Source organism: Drosophila sechellia, unplaced genomic scaffold (genome assembly GCF_004382195.2).
Source record: "Drosophila sechellia strain sech25 unplaced genomic scaffold, ASM438219v1 U_259, whole genome shotgun sequence".
Taxonomy (NCBI): Eukaryota; Metazoa; Arthropoda; class Insecta; order Diptera; family Drosophilidae; genus Drosophila; species Drosophila sechellia.
The window spans coordinates 11,402-28,235 of record NW_022611200.1 but is presented as its reverse complement, the minus strand read 5'-3'; the positions used below and the strand labels follow the sequence as shown (position 1 = coordinate 28,235).

Genomic DNA, 16,834 nt, shown 5'->3' with positions numbered 1-16,834 from the left:
TGAACCCTCTGTCGTAATTCCGGTCGTTTACACTACTATACCCTCTCACTATAATGGATTTTCTCTATAATACTAAGAGAATGTGGGAATATTTCAGCATTTTTTCCCTTATACATATAATAATTAATCATTTTCATATGTATATTATTTAATTTACTCATACAATTGCCAAAATCATATGAATACATAAGTTTGAACAATATGAGAGGTCGGCAACCACTGCCTACCTATAGTAGTTTTTGAACCCTCTGTCGTAATTCCGGTCGTTTACACTACTATACCCTCTCACTTAAATGGCTTTTCTCTATAATACTAAGAGAATATGGGAATATCTTAGCATTTTTTCCCATATACATATAATAATTAACCATTTTCATATGTATATTTTTTAATTTACTCATATAATTGCCAAAATCATATAAATACATAAGTTTGAACAATATCAGAGGTCGGCAACGGTCTTTCCTCTATAATACTAAGATAATATGGAATATTTCATCATTTTTTCCCTTATACATATAATAATTAATCATTTTCATATGTATATTATTTAATTACTCGTATAATTGTCAAAATCCTATGAACACATAAGAGAATACAATATGAGAGGTCGGCGCAACCATAATATAGTAGTTGATGACGAGGTGTTTGGCAACTTGACACAATCCATTAAAGTCTTTATATTAATTATATGAAAGGGACAATATCATATGCGTCACTAAATTGATGACGAGGTGTTTGGCAACTTGATACAATTCTTTAAAGTCTTTATATCAAAAATTATATGATAGGGACAATATCATATGCGTCACTAAATTGATGACGAGGTGTTTGGCAACTTGACACAATTCATTAGAGTCTGTATATTAATTATATGATAGGGACAATATCATATGCGTCACTAAATTGATGACGAGGTGTTTGGCAACTTGATACAATTCTTTAAAGTCTTTATATCAAAAATTATATAATAAGGACAATATCATATGCGTCACTAAATTGATGACGAGGTGTTTGGCAACTTGACACAATCCATTAAAGTCTTTATATTAATTATATGATAGGGACAATATCATATGCGTCACTAAATTGATGACGAGGTGTTTGGCAACTTGATACAATTCTTTAAAGTCTATATATCAAAAATTATATGATAGGGACAATATCATATGCGTCACTAAATTGATGACGAGGTGTTTGGCAACTTGACACAATTCATTAAAGTCTGTATATTAATTATATGATAGGGACAATATCATATGCGTCACTAAATTGATGACGAGGTGTTTGGCAACTTGATACAATTCTTTAAAGTCTTTATATCAAAAATTATATGATAAGGACAATATCATATGCGTCACTAAATTGATGACGAGGTGTTTGGCAACTTGACACAATCCATTAAAGTCTTTATATTAATTATATGATAGGGACAATATCATATGCGTCACTAAATTGATGACGAGGTGTTTGGCAACTTGATACAATTCTTTAAAGTCTTTATATCAAAAATTATATGATAAGGACAATATCATATGCGTCACTAAATTGATGACGAGGTGTTTGGCAACTTGACACAATTCATTAAAGTCTTTATATTAATTATATGATAGGGACAATATCATATGCGTCACTAAATTGATGACGAGGTGTTTGGCAACTTGACACAATCCATTAAAGTCTTTATATTAATTATATGATAGGGACAATATCATATGCGTCACTAAATTGATGACGAGGTGTTTGGCAACTTGATTCAATTCTTTAAAGTCTTTATATCAAAAATTATATGATAAGGACAATATCATATGCGTCACTAAATTGATGACGAGGTGTTTGGCAACTTGACACAATTCATTAAAGTCTGTATATTAATTATATGATAGGGACAATATCATATGCGTCACTAAATTGATGACGAGGTGTTTGGCAACTTGATACAATTCTTTAAAGTCTTTATATCAAAAATTATATGATAGGGACAATATCATATGCGTCACTAAATTGATGACGAGGTGTTTGGCAACTTGACACAATTCATTAAAGTCTTTATATTAATTATATGATAGGGACAATATCATATGCGTCACTAAATTGATGACGAGGTGTTTGGCAACTTGACACAATCCATTAAAGTCTTTATATTAATTATATGATAGGACAATATCATATGCGTCACTAAATTGATGACGAGGTGTTTGGCTACAGGAAAAAATCATTTATTTATCGAATCATCAAGCAAAGGATAAGCTTCAGTGGATCGCAGTATGGCAGCTGCTCAACCACTTACAACACCTTGCCTGTTACAAAAGTCGTTTACAATTGATTCTAGGCTTTGTCATTGTATTAAATAATGCTTTTATATGTAACTAGCGCGGCATCAGGTGATCGAAGATCCTCCTAATTTACTATGTTACAAATTACATTGGCATCACATCCATTGTCGTTTATAAAATAAATTATAAACTTTAAATGGTTTAGAAGCCATACAATGCAAATTGCCCCTTATTTATCATTGCAGTCCAGCACGGATACGACCTTAGAGGCGTTCAGGCATAATCCAACGGACGTAGCGTCATACCACTGTTCGCTCGAACAAGTATTGTGCCATTGGTCCGTACCTGCGGTTCCTCTCGTACTACGCAGGAATGCTGTCGCAACAACGTTTTGTCATTAGTAGGGTAAAACTAACCTGTCTCACGACGGTCTAAACCCAGCTCACGTTCCCTTGCATGGGTGAACAATCCAACGCTTGGTGAATTTTGCTTCACAATGATAGGAAGAGCCGACATCGAAGGATCAAAAAGCGACGTCGCTATGAACGCTTGGCCGCCACAAGCCAGTTATCCCTATGGTAACTTTTCTGACACCTCTTGTTAAAAACTCTTTAAACCAAAAGGATCGATAGGCCGAGCTTTTGCTGTCCCTGTGTGTACTGAACACCGAGATCAAGTCAGCATTTGCCCTTTTGCTCTATGTGTGGTTTCTGTCCGCACTGAGCTGGCCTTGGGACACCTCCGTTATTATTTGAGAGATGTACCGCCCCAGTCAAACTCCCTACCTGGCAATGTCCTTGAATTGGATCATACCTGAGTAATTGGAGTTATACCAAATTTTCAAATCAAAAATACATAAATGCATCGTTTTATTAAAGAATTTGTTTGCGATTATATAACAAACTCGTGATACTTTGATCAAGAAGCTTGCATCAAAACCCAATACCATAAGATATAATAAATATATCCGTATAATGGCTAGGAAATGATACACGTTCCATTTAATCAAGTAAGTAAGGAAACAATAAGAGTAGTGGTATTTCATTGACGATACCAAACCGAGGTCTAATATCTCCCACTTATTCTACACCTCTTATGTCTCCTTACACTGCCAGATTAGAGTCAAGCTCAAAAGGGTCTTCTTTCCCCGCTAATTATTCCAAGCCCGTTCCCTTGGCTGTGGTTTCGCTAGATAGTAGATAGGGACAGTAGGAATCTCGTTAATCCATTCATGCGCGTCACTAATTAGATCAGTCGCGATCGAACACTCGACGAGTGCAGACGTGCCTGCGGATCGACAGCAAATTGTTAGCAAATTGTTAGCAAATTGTTCACAGTTGTAAGTCCCGTTACTTGTGCCCAGCCACTTCGCGTCGCGTGATCTTGTCGCGCGTTTTGATTGGCCCAGCCAACGTACCTAACGGTAGTTCGCACTAACACCATCGCACACCCGAGTGTGCGTGTTATCAGCGCAAAAAACCCAGTGCTCGAAGCAGCGGTATAATTGCAAAGCAGCAGCCACGTGCTGCCTGGCTCACCGGCTTACGGTGCCCAGCTTCCCCCCCCCCCCCCTCCTCACTCCTTATCAACTTTGGAGAAGATGGACTGGCAGGCCCCCCCGCGCACCCACAAGCTTGGAACAACACCACGCAAAAAGGCTCTGAGAACACGCAAGAGCAGCTCCAGCAGCGAGGGAAGCACCTCGCATACAGAGCCGGGCGAGATAAAGCGAAAACCGGCAAAGAAAGCACAGGGAGAGGAGCTGGAAGATAAGCCAAGCACTAGCGCAGCTCTGCGCAAGAAGCTCGCCAACAACGCCTTCGCTTTACTCTCGACCGAAGAAGACGAGTACGACCAAGAGAGCTCTGATGACGAACCCGGACCTAAAGACGATTCCAAGCCCAAGACCCCCGAGAAACCAAAGCCCACCCCGAAGACCATCAAGCCACCTCCGATTTTTATCCCCGATGTGACCAACATCTCGGCACTCGTCAAGATGATCACGACTCTTGTAGGCCCGAAGAACAATTTTACCTACAAGACCGTGAATGGCAACAACGTACGTGTCATGATGCCGGACAAAGAGTCCTATACAGCTCTGCGTCTCCAACTTGTGGCCCAAAACAAGAGGCATCGGACTTTCCAGCCGAAAGATGAACGTGCATACAAGGTTGTCATCAAAGGACTCCACCACTCCACCGATCGTGAGGAAATCATTGAAGACCTTCGCAGACAAGGGCACGCTGTTAGAGATCTGCACAATCCCATTGGCAGAAGAACTAAAGAACCGCTGGGAATATTCTTCGCCAACCTGGAGCCTTCCAGCAACAACAAAGACGTCTACCAAGTCAAGCGGATCTGCAGGTCGGTAGTAACCATTGAACCGCCGCAGAAGTTCAACGACGTGCCTCAATGCTTCAGGTGCCAAGGATTCGGTCATACACAGCGTTACTGCTTCCTGGAATACCGATGTGTAAAGTGTGGAGGCCCTCACGAATCGAGGGCATGTGAGAAGAGGGAGGACGACAAAGCGTGCTGCTTCCACTGCCAGGCGGACCATCCTGCGTCTTTCAAGGGATGCCCTGCATACAAAAGGGCCAAAGCACTCGCTGCTCCGAAAACAAGGCCCGTCGCTAATGCTAACAAGGCGCCGCCCGTGGCATCACCAAACGTCACCTCTGGCAGGAGCTACCGAGACGCCCTCAACGGAGTGCACGCAGCACCGCAGAATCCCACAACCCCAGTCCAAACCCAAACAGAAACCCCACACTCCGGTCAGATAGAAGCGATGTTCGCTCGCATGGAAGGAATGATGGAAAGGATGATGGAGCGCATGTTCACCCAGATGACACAGCTGGTGGCCACCATTCTCAACAGCAAGTCATGCAACTAAAGCTCCACCTAGTCGTCTGGAATGCGAACGGCCTGCAGAACAGCAAGGCCATAGTCGAGCACCATCTGAAGACCCACCAGATCGATATCCTACTCGTAGCCGAAACCCACTTCTCCCCCAGATCCCACTTTAATATCAGCGGATATGACCTCATCCATGCAGACCATCCTTCTGGCAGAGCACGCGGTGGAGCAGCCATCCTCATCAGGAGCGGTATTCAATACCTAGAGCTGCCCGCGTTTCAGCAAGACTGGGCACAATGTCCTGTCATCAGGATTGTCAGCCCGCAAGGAGATTTAGACATTGGAGCGGTCTACTTTCCCCCCAGATACCGCATAACAGCATCTCACCTCAGTGAGTTCTTCGAGCATTTTGGGCCCCGCTTCATAGCAGCTGGAGATTATAACGCCAAACATTCTTGGTGGGGATCGCGCGCCAACAACCCCAAAGGGAAAACTCTGTTTGGGTACCTGCAACGCCACCGACTGGACTGCCACTCCACTGGCGAGCCCACTCACTGGCCAACGAATCCCCTCAAGACTCCAGACCTACTGGACTTTGCTGTGTCGAAAGGCATAGGGCATGCGAAGATCAGCTGCACAACAAATGCTGATCTCCTGTCAGACCACTGTGCAATAAACGTGCTAATCAACACGCCAGTCCTCAGGAAAACCCCGCTCAGAAGGCTCACTGGAAAATATACCGACGCCGCCAAGTTCGCGTCCTGGATGCTCTCCACCGTCAATCCGAACCCCATCCTCAACACACCCAGGAACATTGATGAAGCTATCGGGAATCTCACCAGGCAGATGCAAAACGCTGCGGAATTCGCAAGCCCACCGCCACCAAAGACTGCGAGAACACCTAGCAGGGACCTCCACCTCTGGTCCCCGGAAATTGCGGCACTCGTGACTGAGAAGAGGCGTCTCAGGAGAGTTTGGTTCTTGACGCGCAATCCAAGAGACAAAACAGCGCTCAATCACGCCACAAAGGAGTTGAAGGACAAGATCTCCAGCCTACGCCAGGACTCCTTCCTCAGATTCCTCGAGGAACTCTCTCCCGGGGACCCAGACCACAATCTGTGGAACGTCACCCGCCACATTAAACGACCAGCCAAAAAGGTTTCCGCAGTGCGCAAAGCAGATGGATCCTGGTGCCTTTCGGATGCTGAAAGAGCAGAAGCTTTCGCCGAACACCTTTACAACGCCTTCTCTCCGTTCGACTGCTGCACTGCCGAAGAACATGCTGAAACAGCCCGGTTTCTCAATAGCCCAAGCTCTCCCGGTCCCCCGTTGGAACCAGTCGACCCTGAGGAAGTTGCGCAGGAGATTGCTCTACTGAAGAACAACAAATCTCCAGGCCTGGATCGTATAGATGCGGCGGCCCTAAAAATGCTCCCATCCCGCTGCACACAAATGCTGGCCAGCATTTACAACAGCTGCTTCCGGCTAGGGTACTTCCCGGAAGAGTGGAAAAGAGCAGAGGTTATTGTCCTCCTCAAGCCTGGTAAGCCTGAAGCCAATCTCGCCTCCTATCGTCCGATTAGTTTGCTGGCAATCCTCTCCAAAATACTCGAAAGAGTATTTTTGCGCAGAGTATTGCCAGTACTGGATGAGGCTGGTTTGATCCCCGATCACCAGTTTGGCTTCAGGCGCTCCCACGGAACACCAGAGCAATGCCACCGGCTAGTCGAACGGATCCTCGAGGCATTCGAGCAAAAGAAATACTGCTGCGCTGTAATGCTCGACGTGAAGCAGGCATTCGACAGAGTTTGGCATCCTGGACTCCTCCATAAACTCAAATCCTACCTCCCAAGCCCCCATTTTACCCTCCTCAAATCCTACACTGAGGGAAGAGCATTCCAAGTCAGATGCGGAAGTGCAATAAGCCTACCCAGACTGATCAGAGCTGGAGTTCCGCAAGGCAGTGTGCTCGGACCAATACTGTACACCCTTTACACCGCAGACCTTCCCATAATCCCCTCCAGGAACCTAACTATAGCGACTTATGCAGATGACACGGCTTTCCTCGCCTCCTCATCCGACCCACGAGAAGCCTCCGAAACAATCCAAAGGCAAATGGACGCGCTACATCCCTGGCTCAGCAGGTGGAACATCGTAGTGAACGCGGAAAAATCTACCCAAACAACATTTGCACTAAGGAGAGGAGACTGCCCACCGGTCACGCTAAACGGAGTCATCATTCCCAACGCACCCGCACCCAAGTACCTAGGACTTACCCTGGACCGCAGGCTCACTTGGCGTCCCCACATCGTCAGCAAACGCATACAGGCCGATGCGCGTCTGAGGCAGATGCATTGGCTTATTGGGAGAGGGTCCAAGCTAAGGCAGAACCACAAAATCCTGGTGTACAAGGCAATTCTCAAGCCCATCTGGACCTACGGGATACAGCTATGGGGCACGGCAAGCCACACGAATCGCCTGCGTATACAGCGGTTCCAGAATAGGTGCTTGAGAATTGCCTGTAATGCGCATCCCTACCACGAGAATGTCGCCATACATAGGGAACTTGGAATCCCACAAGTCGCTGATGAAATCTCCAGGCTCAGCGAGAGATACCTGAAAAGGCTCGAAAACCACCCTAACCACCTCGCCACCAACCTGTTAGACAATAGCCAAACAAGCAGACGTCTCATGAGGAGACACCCTCTCGATCTTCCACAACAATAGACAACACATATAAAACCCGCCACAAATACATGTACAATAGTATCCCTTAAGCTAATGTTCCCCCGCAAAACCATTTAATTATTGTCCACTAGGACAGATTTTAAATAAATAAACGCACGCTAAAGAAAAAAAAAAAAAAAAAAAAAAAAAAAAACTAATTAGATGACGAGGCATTTGGCTACCTTAAGAGAGTCATAGTTACTCCCGCCGTTGACCCGCGCTTACTTGAATTTCTTCACTTTGACATTCAGAGCACTGGGCAGAAATCACATTGTGTCAACACCCGCTAGGGCCATCACAATGCTTTGTTTTAATTAGACAGTCGGATTCCCCAAGTCCGTGCCAGTTCTGAATTGATTGTTAATTGATAATCGTTATAATTGATAAGAACTAATTGGTTTAACCCAAATAGTATTCTTAAAAATTTTAGCAAGAAAGTTCCACAATTGGCTACGTAACTAAACTATCCGGGGAACAAGTAACTAACATAAATGCTAGAAACTCTATTTACCCAGAACGAGCACATAAACCATGTTATTGTTTCCCAATCAAGCCCGACTATCTCAATCTTCAGAGCCAATCCTTATCCCGAAGTTACGGATCTAATTTGCCGACTTCCCTTACCTACATTATTCTATCGACTAGAGACTCTTCACCTTGGAGACCAGCTGCGGATATTGGTACGGCCTGTTGAGAAGTTTGCGTGTCCCCACCATAAATTTTCAAGGTCCGAGGAGAAAATATCGACACAACAGTATATGTCATGCTCTTCTAGCCCATCTACCATATCTCTCTGCGAAAGACTTCCATGGTAGTACGGCTATAAAACAGAAAAGAAAACTCTTCCGATATCTCTCGACGGCTTCTTTATGGTCGTTCCTGTTGCCAGGATGAGCACGAGGCCCATATTTAATAACAAACGGATACTCAACAGGTTACGGAATTGGAACCGTATTCCCTTTCGTTCAAAATTATTCAAGTGTATTATATTCGCTTTGTTTATATAGTTAGGCATTTTTGTTTTACTTGAAAATTTTCGGCTTTCGCCTTGAACTTAGGACCGACTAACTCGTGATCAACCACTGTTCACACGAAACCCTTCTCCACTTCAGTCCTCCAAGGTCTCATTCGATTATTTGCTACTACCACCAAGATCTGTACCAATGGCAGCTCCATGCAGGCTTACGCCAAACACTTCTACGCATACCATTGTACCTTCCTACTCACTAAAGTTTCAAAATTTATATCACAAGTAATATAAATCATCTACTTTAGCGGTAATGTATAGGTATACAACTTAAGCGCCATCCATTTTAAGGGCTAGTTGCTTCGGCAGGTGAGTTGTTACACACTCCTTAGCGGATTTCGACTTCCATGATCACCGTCCTGCTGTTTTAAGCAACCAACGCCTTTCATGGTATCTGCATGAGTTGTTAATTTGGGCACCGTAACATTACGTTTGGTTCATCCCACAGCGCCAGTTCTGCTTACCAAAAGTGGCCCACTGGGCACATTATATCATAACCTTGAACTTCATATCAAGAAAGTTAAGGTTCTTACCCATTTAAAGTTTGAGAATAGGTTAAGATCGTTTCGACCCTAAGGCCTCTAATCATTCGCTTTACCAGATAAGATTATTTTATATAATATTAAAATGCACCAGCTATCCTGAGGGAAACTTCGGAAGGAACCAGCTACTAGATGGTTCGATTGGTCTTTCGCCCCTATACTCAATTCTGACAATCGATTTGCACGTCAGAACTGTTTCGGTCTTCCATCAGGGTTTCCCCTGACTTCAACCTGATCAAGTATAGTTCACCATCTTTCGGGTCACAGCATATATGCTCAAGGTACGTTCCAGTTAGAGGCATAAATAATATAAATATACATTATACATAACTATATAGAACGCCCCGGGATTGTGTTAATTAGCTATAAATAGCTAAAAAACTAATCCCATTATTAGTCAAGTTAATTACGCTATTAGGTTTACATCCCAATAACTTGCACATATGTTAGACTCCTTGGTCCGTGTTTCAAGACGGGTCCCGAAGGTATCCTGAATCTTTCGCATTGTTAATCATACAAGAGCATATAATAAACACAAAAATCAATGATAATTATGCCATTATATAATTCCGAAAAATTAACGCTCTGTAATAATATAAATCTATCAGCACTTTATCAAATTAATAACATTTATTCTGTGTTAAAATGCAAGCAATTTAATTGGAATAAACTATAAGTTATATTTTATGATAAATTTGGGATATGCTAATAGATTACAATGTCCTTATATGGAAAAAATGCACATTATTCTTAATAATATTATTTAAATATTACAATTTTAATGATGAATTTTCCATAACGGATATTCAGGTTCATCGGGCTTAACCTCTAAGCAGTTTCACGTACTGTTTAACTCTCTATTCAGAGTTCTTTTCAACTTTCCCTCACGGTACTTGTTTACTATCGGTCTCATGGTTATATTTAGTTTTAGATGGAGTTTACCACCCACTTAGTGCTGCACTATCAAGCAACACGACTCTTTGGAAACATCATCTAGCAATCATTAACGTTATACGGGCCTGGCACCCTCTATGGGTAAATGGCCTCATTTAAGAAGGACTTAAATCATTAATTTCTCATACTAGAATATTGACGCTCCATACACTGCATCTCACATTTGCCATATAGACAAAGTGACTTAGTGCTGAACTGTTTTCTTTTCGCTCGCCGCTACTAAGAAAATCCTTGTTAGTTTCTTTTCCTCCCCTAATTAATATGCTTAAATTCAGGGGGTAGTCCCATATGAGTTGAGGTTGTATATATAACTATATTTTGCCATAAATTCTTTATATATAAATGATAAAACAATCAATTAAATTCGTTATAAATAGTTCCAATAGTTCTTGTAAGCAAAGTCATTTTTATCCATTTAACGAACCAACGAAGAATAATAACAAAACCAAGATTTTTCTTTTTCCGAATCATTAATAAGAGACAATTCTAGATGAAAAATATTTCAATTTTTTATGCTAGACATTTCTCAGTATTATTTGATTGAAAAAGAAAATATTTCTCTTCGTTTTTCACATTCAAATGTGAGATAATGTTTTTCATTTCTTTTTTAATATTATGAATAAAATCATTATTTAATCCAATAATATACCATATGCTTATAAAAAATTTATAAACAACTTAATTAGCATAGTCTTACAACCCTCAACCATATGTAGTCCAAGCAGCACTATAAAATTAATTAAAGTACATAACAGCATGGACTGCGATATGCGTTCAAAATGTCGATGTTCATGTGTCCTGCAGTTCACACGATGACGCACAGTTTGCTGCGTTCTTCATCGACCCATGAGCCGAGTGATCCACCGCTTAGAGTTTTATAATTCAATTTTATATAATGTCAATATTGTTTTTATTGAAAGAAATTAAAAATACACCATTTTACTGGCATATATCAATTCCTTCAATAAATTTATTTTTATACCTAAAATAAATGTTGCGAAATGTCTTAGTTTCATATAAGCATTATGTATCATAATAATCTGGTTATGGTTTGCTATTTTGGGTGACACATACTGCAAAATTTATATAAAACATTAACCTGATGGATGACAGGTACAAACATTGTATATTTTAGGTTGTTGCATTAGCCAACGTATGCTCATAACATAGATGAACAATACATATTCGCAACGCGTGTATATTATGGTCCATATACACACACACTTATTTTGATTACCACACATTCAAAATTATTTTTATTTTAATTCGACTTCTACTTTCGAATTTAGTTTAGTTTCTTCGATTTCCATTTTCGAGAATTTGTTTTATAGGAAACGCCGTTGTTGTAGTAAGTACTGCCACAAATACGCACAGCAACATTAATAATGTTAAAGTCTTTTTATGAGGTTGCCAAGCCCCACATATAAAATAAAAGCCATCTTCATTTTATTTTGACTTTAACTTTTGATTCCGTGGAATCATTTTGTAATATTTTTATTTTGGTAAATTGTATTTATTTGTATTATAACAAATATTTATTAACGATAAGGATATTATACAATAATGATCCTTCCGCAGGTTCACCTACGGAAACCTTGTTACGACTTTTACTTCCTCTAAATAATCAAGTTCGGTCAACTTTTGCGAAACAACCGTAACACGCAAGGCGTCACAGTGATCACGTCCGGAGACCTCACTAAATAATTCAATCGGTAGTAGCGACGGGCGGTGTGTACAAAGGGCAGGGACGTAATCAATGCGAGTTAATGACTCACACTTACTGGGAATTCCAAGTTCATGTGAACAGTTTCAGTTCACAATCCCAAGCATGAAAGTGGTTCAGCGGTTTACCCGGACCTCTCGGTCTAGGAAATACACGTTGATACTTTCATTGTAGCGCGCGTGCAGCCCAGGACATCTAAGGGCATCACAGACCTGTTATTGCTCAATCTCATTATTGCTAGACGCAATTTGTCCATTTAAGAAGCTAGTGTCCTTATAATGGGACAAACCAACAGGTACGGCTCCACTTACATAAACACATTCAAACACAATAAACATTTTACTGCCACCATGAATGAAGGCTAACATAAGCTTCAGCACCATAATCCTGAAGATATCTATTTAATATATTTGAGTCTCGTTCGTTATCGGAATTAACCAGACAAATCACTCCACGAACTAAGAACGGCCATGCACCACCACCCATAGATTCGAGAAAGAGCTATCAATCTGTCTTACACACTTATGTTCGGACCTGGTAAGTTTTCCCGTGTTGAGTCAAATTAAGCCGCAGGCTCCACTCCTGGTGGTGCCCTTCCGTCAATTCCTTTAAGTTTCAGCTTTGCAACCATACTTCCCCCGGAGCCCAAAAGCTTTGGTTTCCCGGGAAGCGACTGAGAGAGCCATAAAAGTAGCTACACCCAATTGCTAGCTGGCATCGTTTATGGTTAGAACTAGGGCGGTATCTGATCGCCTTCGAACCTCTAACTTTCGTTCTTGATTAATGAAAACATCTTTGGCAAATGCTTTCGCTTAAGTTAGTCTTACGACGGTCCAAGAATTTCACCTCTCGCGTCGTAATACTAATGCCCCCAAACTGCTTCTATTAATCATTACCTCTTGATCTGAAAACCAATGAAAGCAGAACAGAGGTCTTATTTCATTATCCCATGCACAGAATATTCAGGCATTTGAAGCCTGCTTTAAGCACTCTAATTTGTTCAAAGTAATAGTACCGGCCCACAATAACACTCGTTTAAGAGCACTAGTGCAGGTTTTTAAATAGGAGGAACATATGAAAAAATACAAGTATTTAATCACATATAAGAACTCCACCGGTAATACGCTTACATACATAAAGGTATAGTACTAACCACAATTGTAAGTTGTACTACCCGTATGAAGCACAAGTTCAACTACGAACGTTTTAACCGCAACAACTTTAATATACGCTATTGGAGCTGGAATTACCGCGGCTGCTGGCACCAGACTTGCCCTCCAATTGGTCCTTGTTAAAGGATTTAAAGTGTACTCATTCCAATTACAGGGCCTCGGATATGAGTCCTGTATTGTTATTTTTCGTCACTACCTCCCCGAGCTGGGAGTGGGTAATTTACGCGCCTGCTGCCTTCCTTAGATGTGGTAGCCGTTTCTCAGGCTCCCTCTCCGGAATCGAACCCTGATTCCCCGTTACCCGTTGCAACCATGGTAGTCCTAGATACTACCATCAAAAGTTGATAGGGCAGACATTTGAAAGATCTGTCGTCGGTACAAGACCATACGATCTGCATGTTATCTAGAGTTCAACCAATATAACGATCTTGCGATCGCTTGGTTTTAGCCTAATAAAAGCACATGTCCCATAAGGTTCATGTTTTAATTGCATGTATTAGCTCTAGAATTACCACAGTTATCCAAGTAACTGTTAACGATCTAAGGAACCATAACTGATATAATGAGCCTTTTGCGGTTTCACTTTTAATTCGTGTGTACTTAGACATGCATGGCTTAATCTTTGAGACAAGCATATAACTACTGGCAGGATCAACCAGAATAATGTTTTTCCTTCATATTCCATTCATATTTTTTGAATCGAAATAAGCAATATAATAGATATATAGATTTTTCACTTTATATAATTCCATGATTTTTATTATATTGAATAAAATTCAATATTTCGCCTTTGGGTAAAATTTTAAATATATAAATATAAGTAAAAAATCTATTCGATTACGGCCATTTTTATATAGCATTCGTAATCCATATTTTCATTTTTAATTTATACTTGTTTTACCAATATAACAAGAATTTCATATAATTATTGTAATATATATGTTTCTATAATTTTATCTTTTATATATACATATTTCATTATAAAATATCATTTTATTTCCAACATACATAATTATTGTATCCACACATGTACAATTTTTGTTTAACCAATATAAATATTAAGTTAAATCATTTGCATTTTGAAGATAAATTTAAAATTTATCTCTTTTCATATATCTCTCTGGTAATATATAACATAAAACCAAGCGCATATGATAATATTTCCACATTTAATATATAATTTTATATTTCTTTCATAAGAATCCATATTTGTATTATACCGTAACGATATAATAATCCAACTATACGGCAGGTAATAAATTAATATTTGCCTGCCTCCAAAAATTAACGATAATATATGGAAACGATTTGTTATTCTATATATAATAGAAACTTGACTTTTGTTTCAACGATATTATCTAAAAAGCGTATATTCCTATTATCCGCGGAGCCAAGTCCCGTGTTCTATAGAACTGAGAAACAAATTTGTACGGATAATAATATACTTTATTTTATGTAACCAATATAAACATAATCCGAAATAAATATTTCGAATAATGCGGGAGGTCGGCAACCACTGCCTACCTATAGTAGTTTTTGAACCCGCTGTCCTCAAAGCGGGTATTTTCAATTCCGTTTGCCACCCAACATACGGTCTATTCTCTTATATATTAAGAGATTATAGGAACATTTCATTTTTTTTCCATTATTCATATATAATATGATTATTTTTTTTTTATACATATAATAAATATTAATTTTTATATGTTTATTATTTAATTTACTCATATAATTGCCAAATTCATATGAATACATAAGTTTTGAACAATATGAGAGGTCGGCAACCACTGCCTACCTATAGTAGTTTTTGAACCCTCTGTCGTAATTCCGGTCGTTTACACTACTATACCCTCTCACTATAATGGCTTTTCTCTATAATACTAAGAGAATATGGGAATATCTCAGCATTTTTTCCCATATACATATAATAATTAACCATTTTCATATGTATATTATTTAATTTAATCATATAATTGCCAAAATCATATGAATACATAAGTTTTGAACAATATGAGAGGTCGGCAACCACTGCCTACCTATAGTAGTTTTTGAACCCTCTGTCGTAATTCCGGTCGTTTACACTACTATACCCTCTCACTATAATGGATTTTCTCTATAATACTAAGAGAATGTGGGAATATTTCAGCATTTTTTCCCTTATACATATAATAATTAATCATTTTCATATGTATATTATTTAATTTACTCATACAATTGCCAAAATCATATGAATACATAAGTTTTGAACAATATGAGAGGTCGGCAACCACTGCCTACCTATAGTAGTTTTTGAACCCTCTGTCGTAATTCCGGTCGTTTACACTACTATACCCTCTCACTTAAATGGCTTTTCTCTATAATACTAAGAGAATATGGGAATATCTCAGCATTTTTTCCCATATACATATAATAATTAACCATTTTCATATGTATATTATTTAATTTAATCATATAATTGCCAAAATCATATGAATACATAAGTTTTGAACAATATGAGAGGTCGGCAACCACTGCCTACCTATAGTAGTTTTTGAACCCTCTGTCGTAATTCCGGTCGTTTACACTACTATACCCTCTCACTATAATGGATTTTCTCTATAATACTAAGAGAATGTGGGAATATTTCAGCATTTTTTCCCTTATACATATAATAATTAATCATTTTCATATGTATATTATTTAATTTACTCATACAATTGCCAAAATCATATGAATACATAAGTTTTGAACAATATGAGAGGTCGGCAACCACTGCCTACCTATAGTAGTTTTTGAACCCTCTGTCGTAATTCCGGTGGTTTACACTACTATACCCTCTCACTTAAATGGCTTTTCTCTATAATACTAAGAGAATATGGGAATATCTCTGCATTTTTTCCCATATACATATAATAATTAATCATTTTCGTATGTATATTATTTAATTTACTCATACAATTGCCAAAATCATATGAATACATAAGTTTTGAACAATATGAGAGGTCGGCAACCACTGCCTACCTATAGTAGTTTTTGAACCCTCTGTCGTAATTCCGGTCGTTTACACTACTATACCCTCTCACTTAAATGGCTTTTCTCTATAATACTAAGAGAATATGGGAATATCTCTGCATTTTTTCCCATATACATATAATAATTAACCATTTTCATATGTATATTATTTAATTTAATCATATAATTGCCAAAATCATATGAATACATAAGTTTTGAACAATATGAGAGGTCGGCAACCACTGCCTACCTATAGTAGTTTTTGAACCCTCTGTCGTAATTCCGGTCGTTTACACTACTATACCCTCTCACTATAATGGATTTTCTCTATAATACTAAGAGAATGTGGGAATATTTCAGCATTTTTTCCCTTATACATATAATAATTAATCATTTTCATATGTATATTATTTAATTTACTCATATAATTGCCAAATTCATATGAATACATAAGTTTTGAACAATATGAGAGGTCGGCAACCACTGCCTACCTATAGTAGTTTTTGAACCCTCTGTCGTAATTCCGGTCGTTTACACTACTATACCCTCTCACTATAATGGATTTT

At 39.3% G+C, this 16,834-nt stretch overlaps 2 non-coding genes and 1 pseudogene across 2 annotated transcripts; all 3 read right to left on the bottom strand.

Moving 5' to 3' along the window:
* Positions 1-2,226: 2,226 nt before the first annotated feature.
* On the bottom strand, positions 2,227-10,684 carry LOC116802948 (annotated as a pseudogene).
* Positions 10,685-11,078: 394 nt separating this feature from the next.
* On the bottom strand, positions 11,079-11,257 carry LOC116802946. Its single transcript, XR_004363267.1, has one exon. It is a non-coding gene; the product is annotated as a 5.8S ribosomal RNA (ribosomal RNA).
* Positions 11,258-11,943: 686 nt separating this feature from the next.
* On the bottom strand, positions 11,944-13,939 carry LOC116802947. Its single transcript, XR_004363268.1, has one exon. It is a non-coding gene; the product is annotated as a small subunit ribosomal RNA (ribosomal RNA).
* Between the last annotated feature and the right edge of the window lie 2,895 nt (positions 13,940-16,834).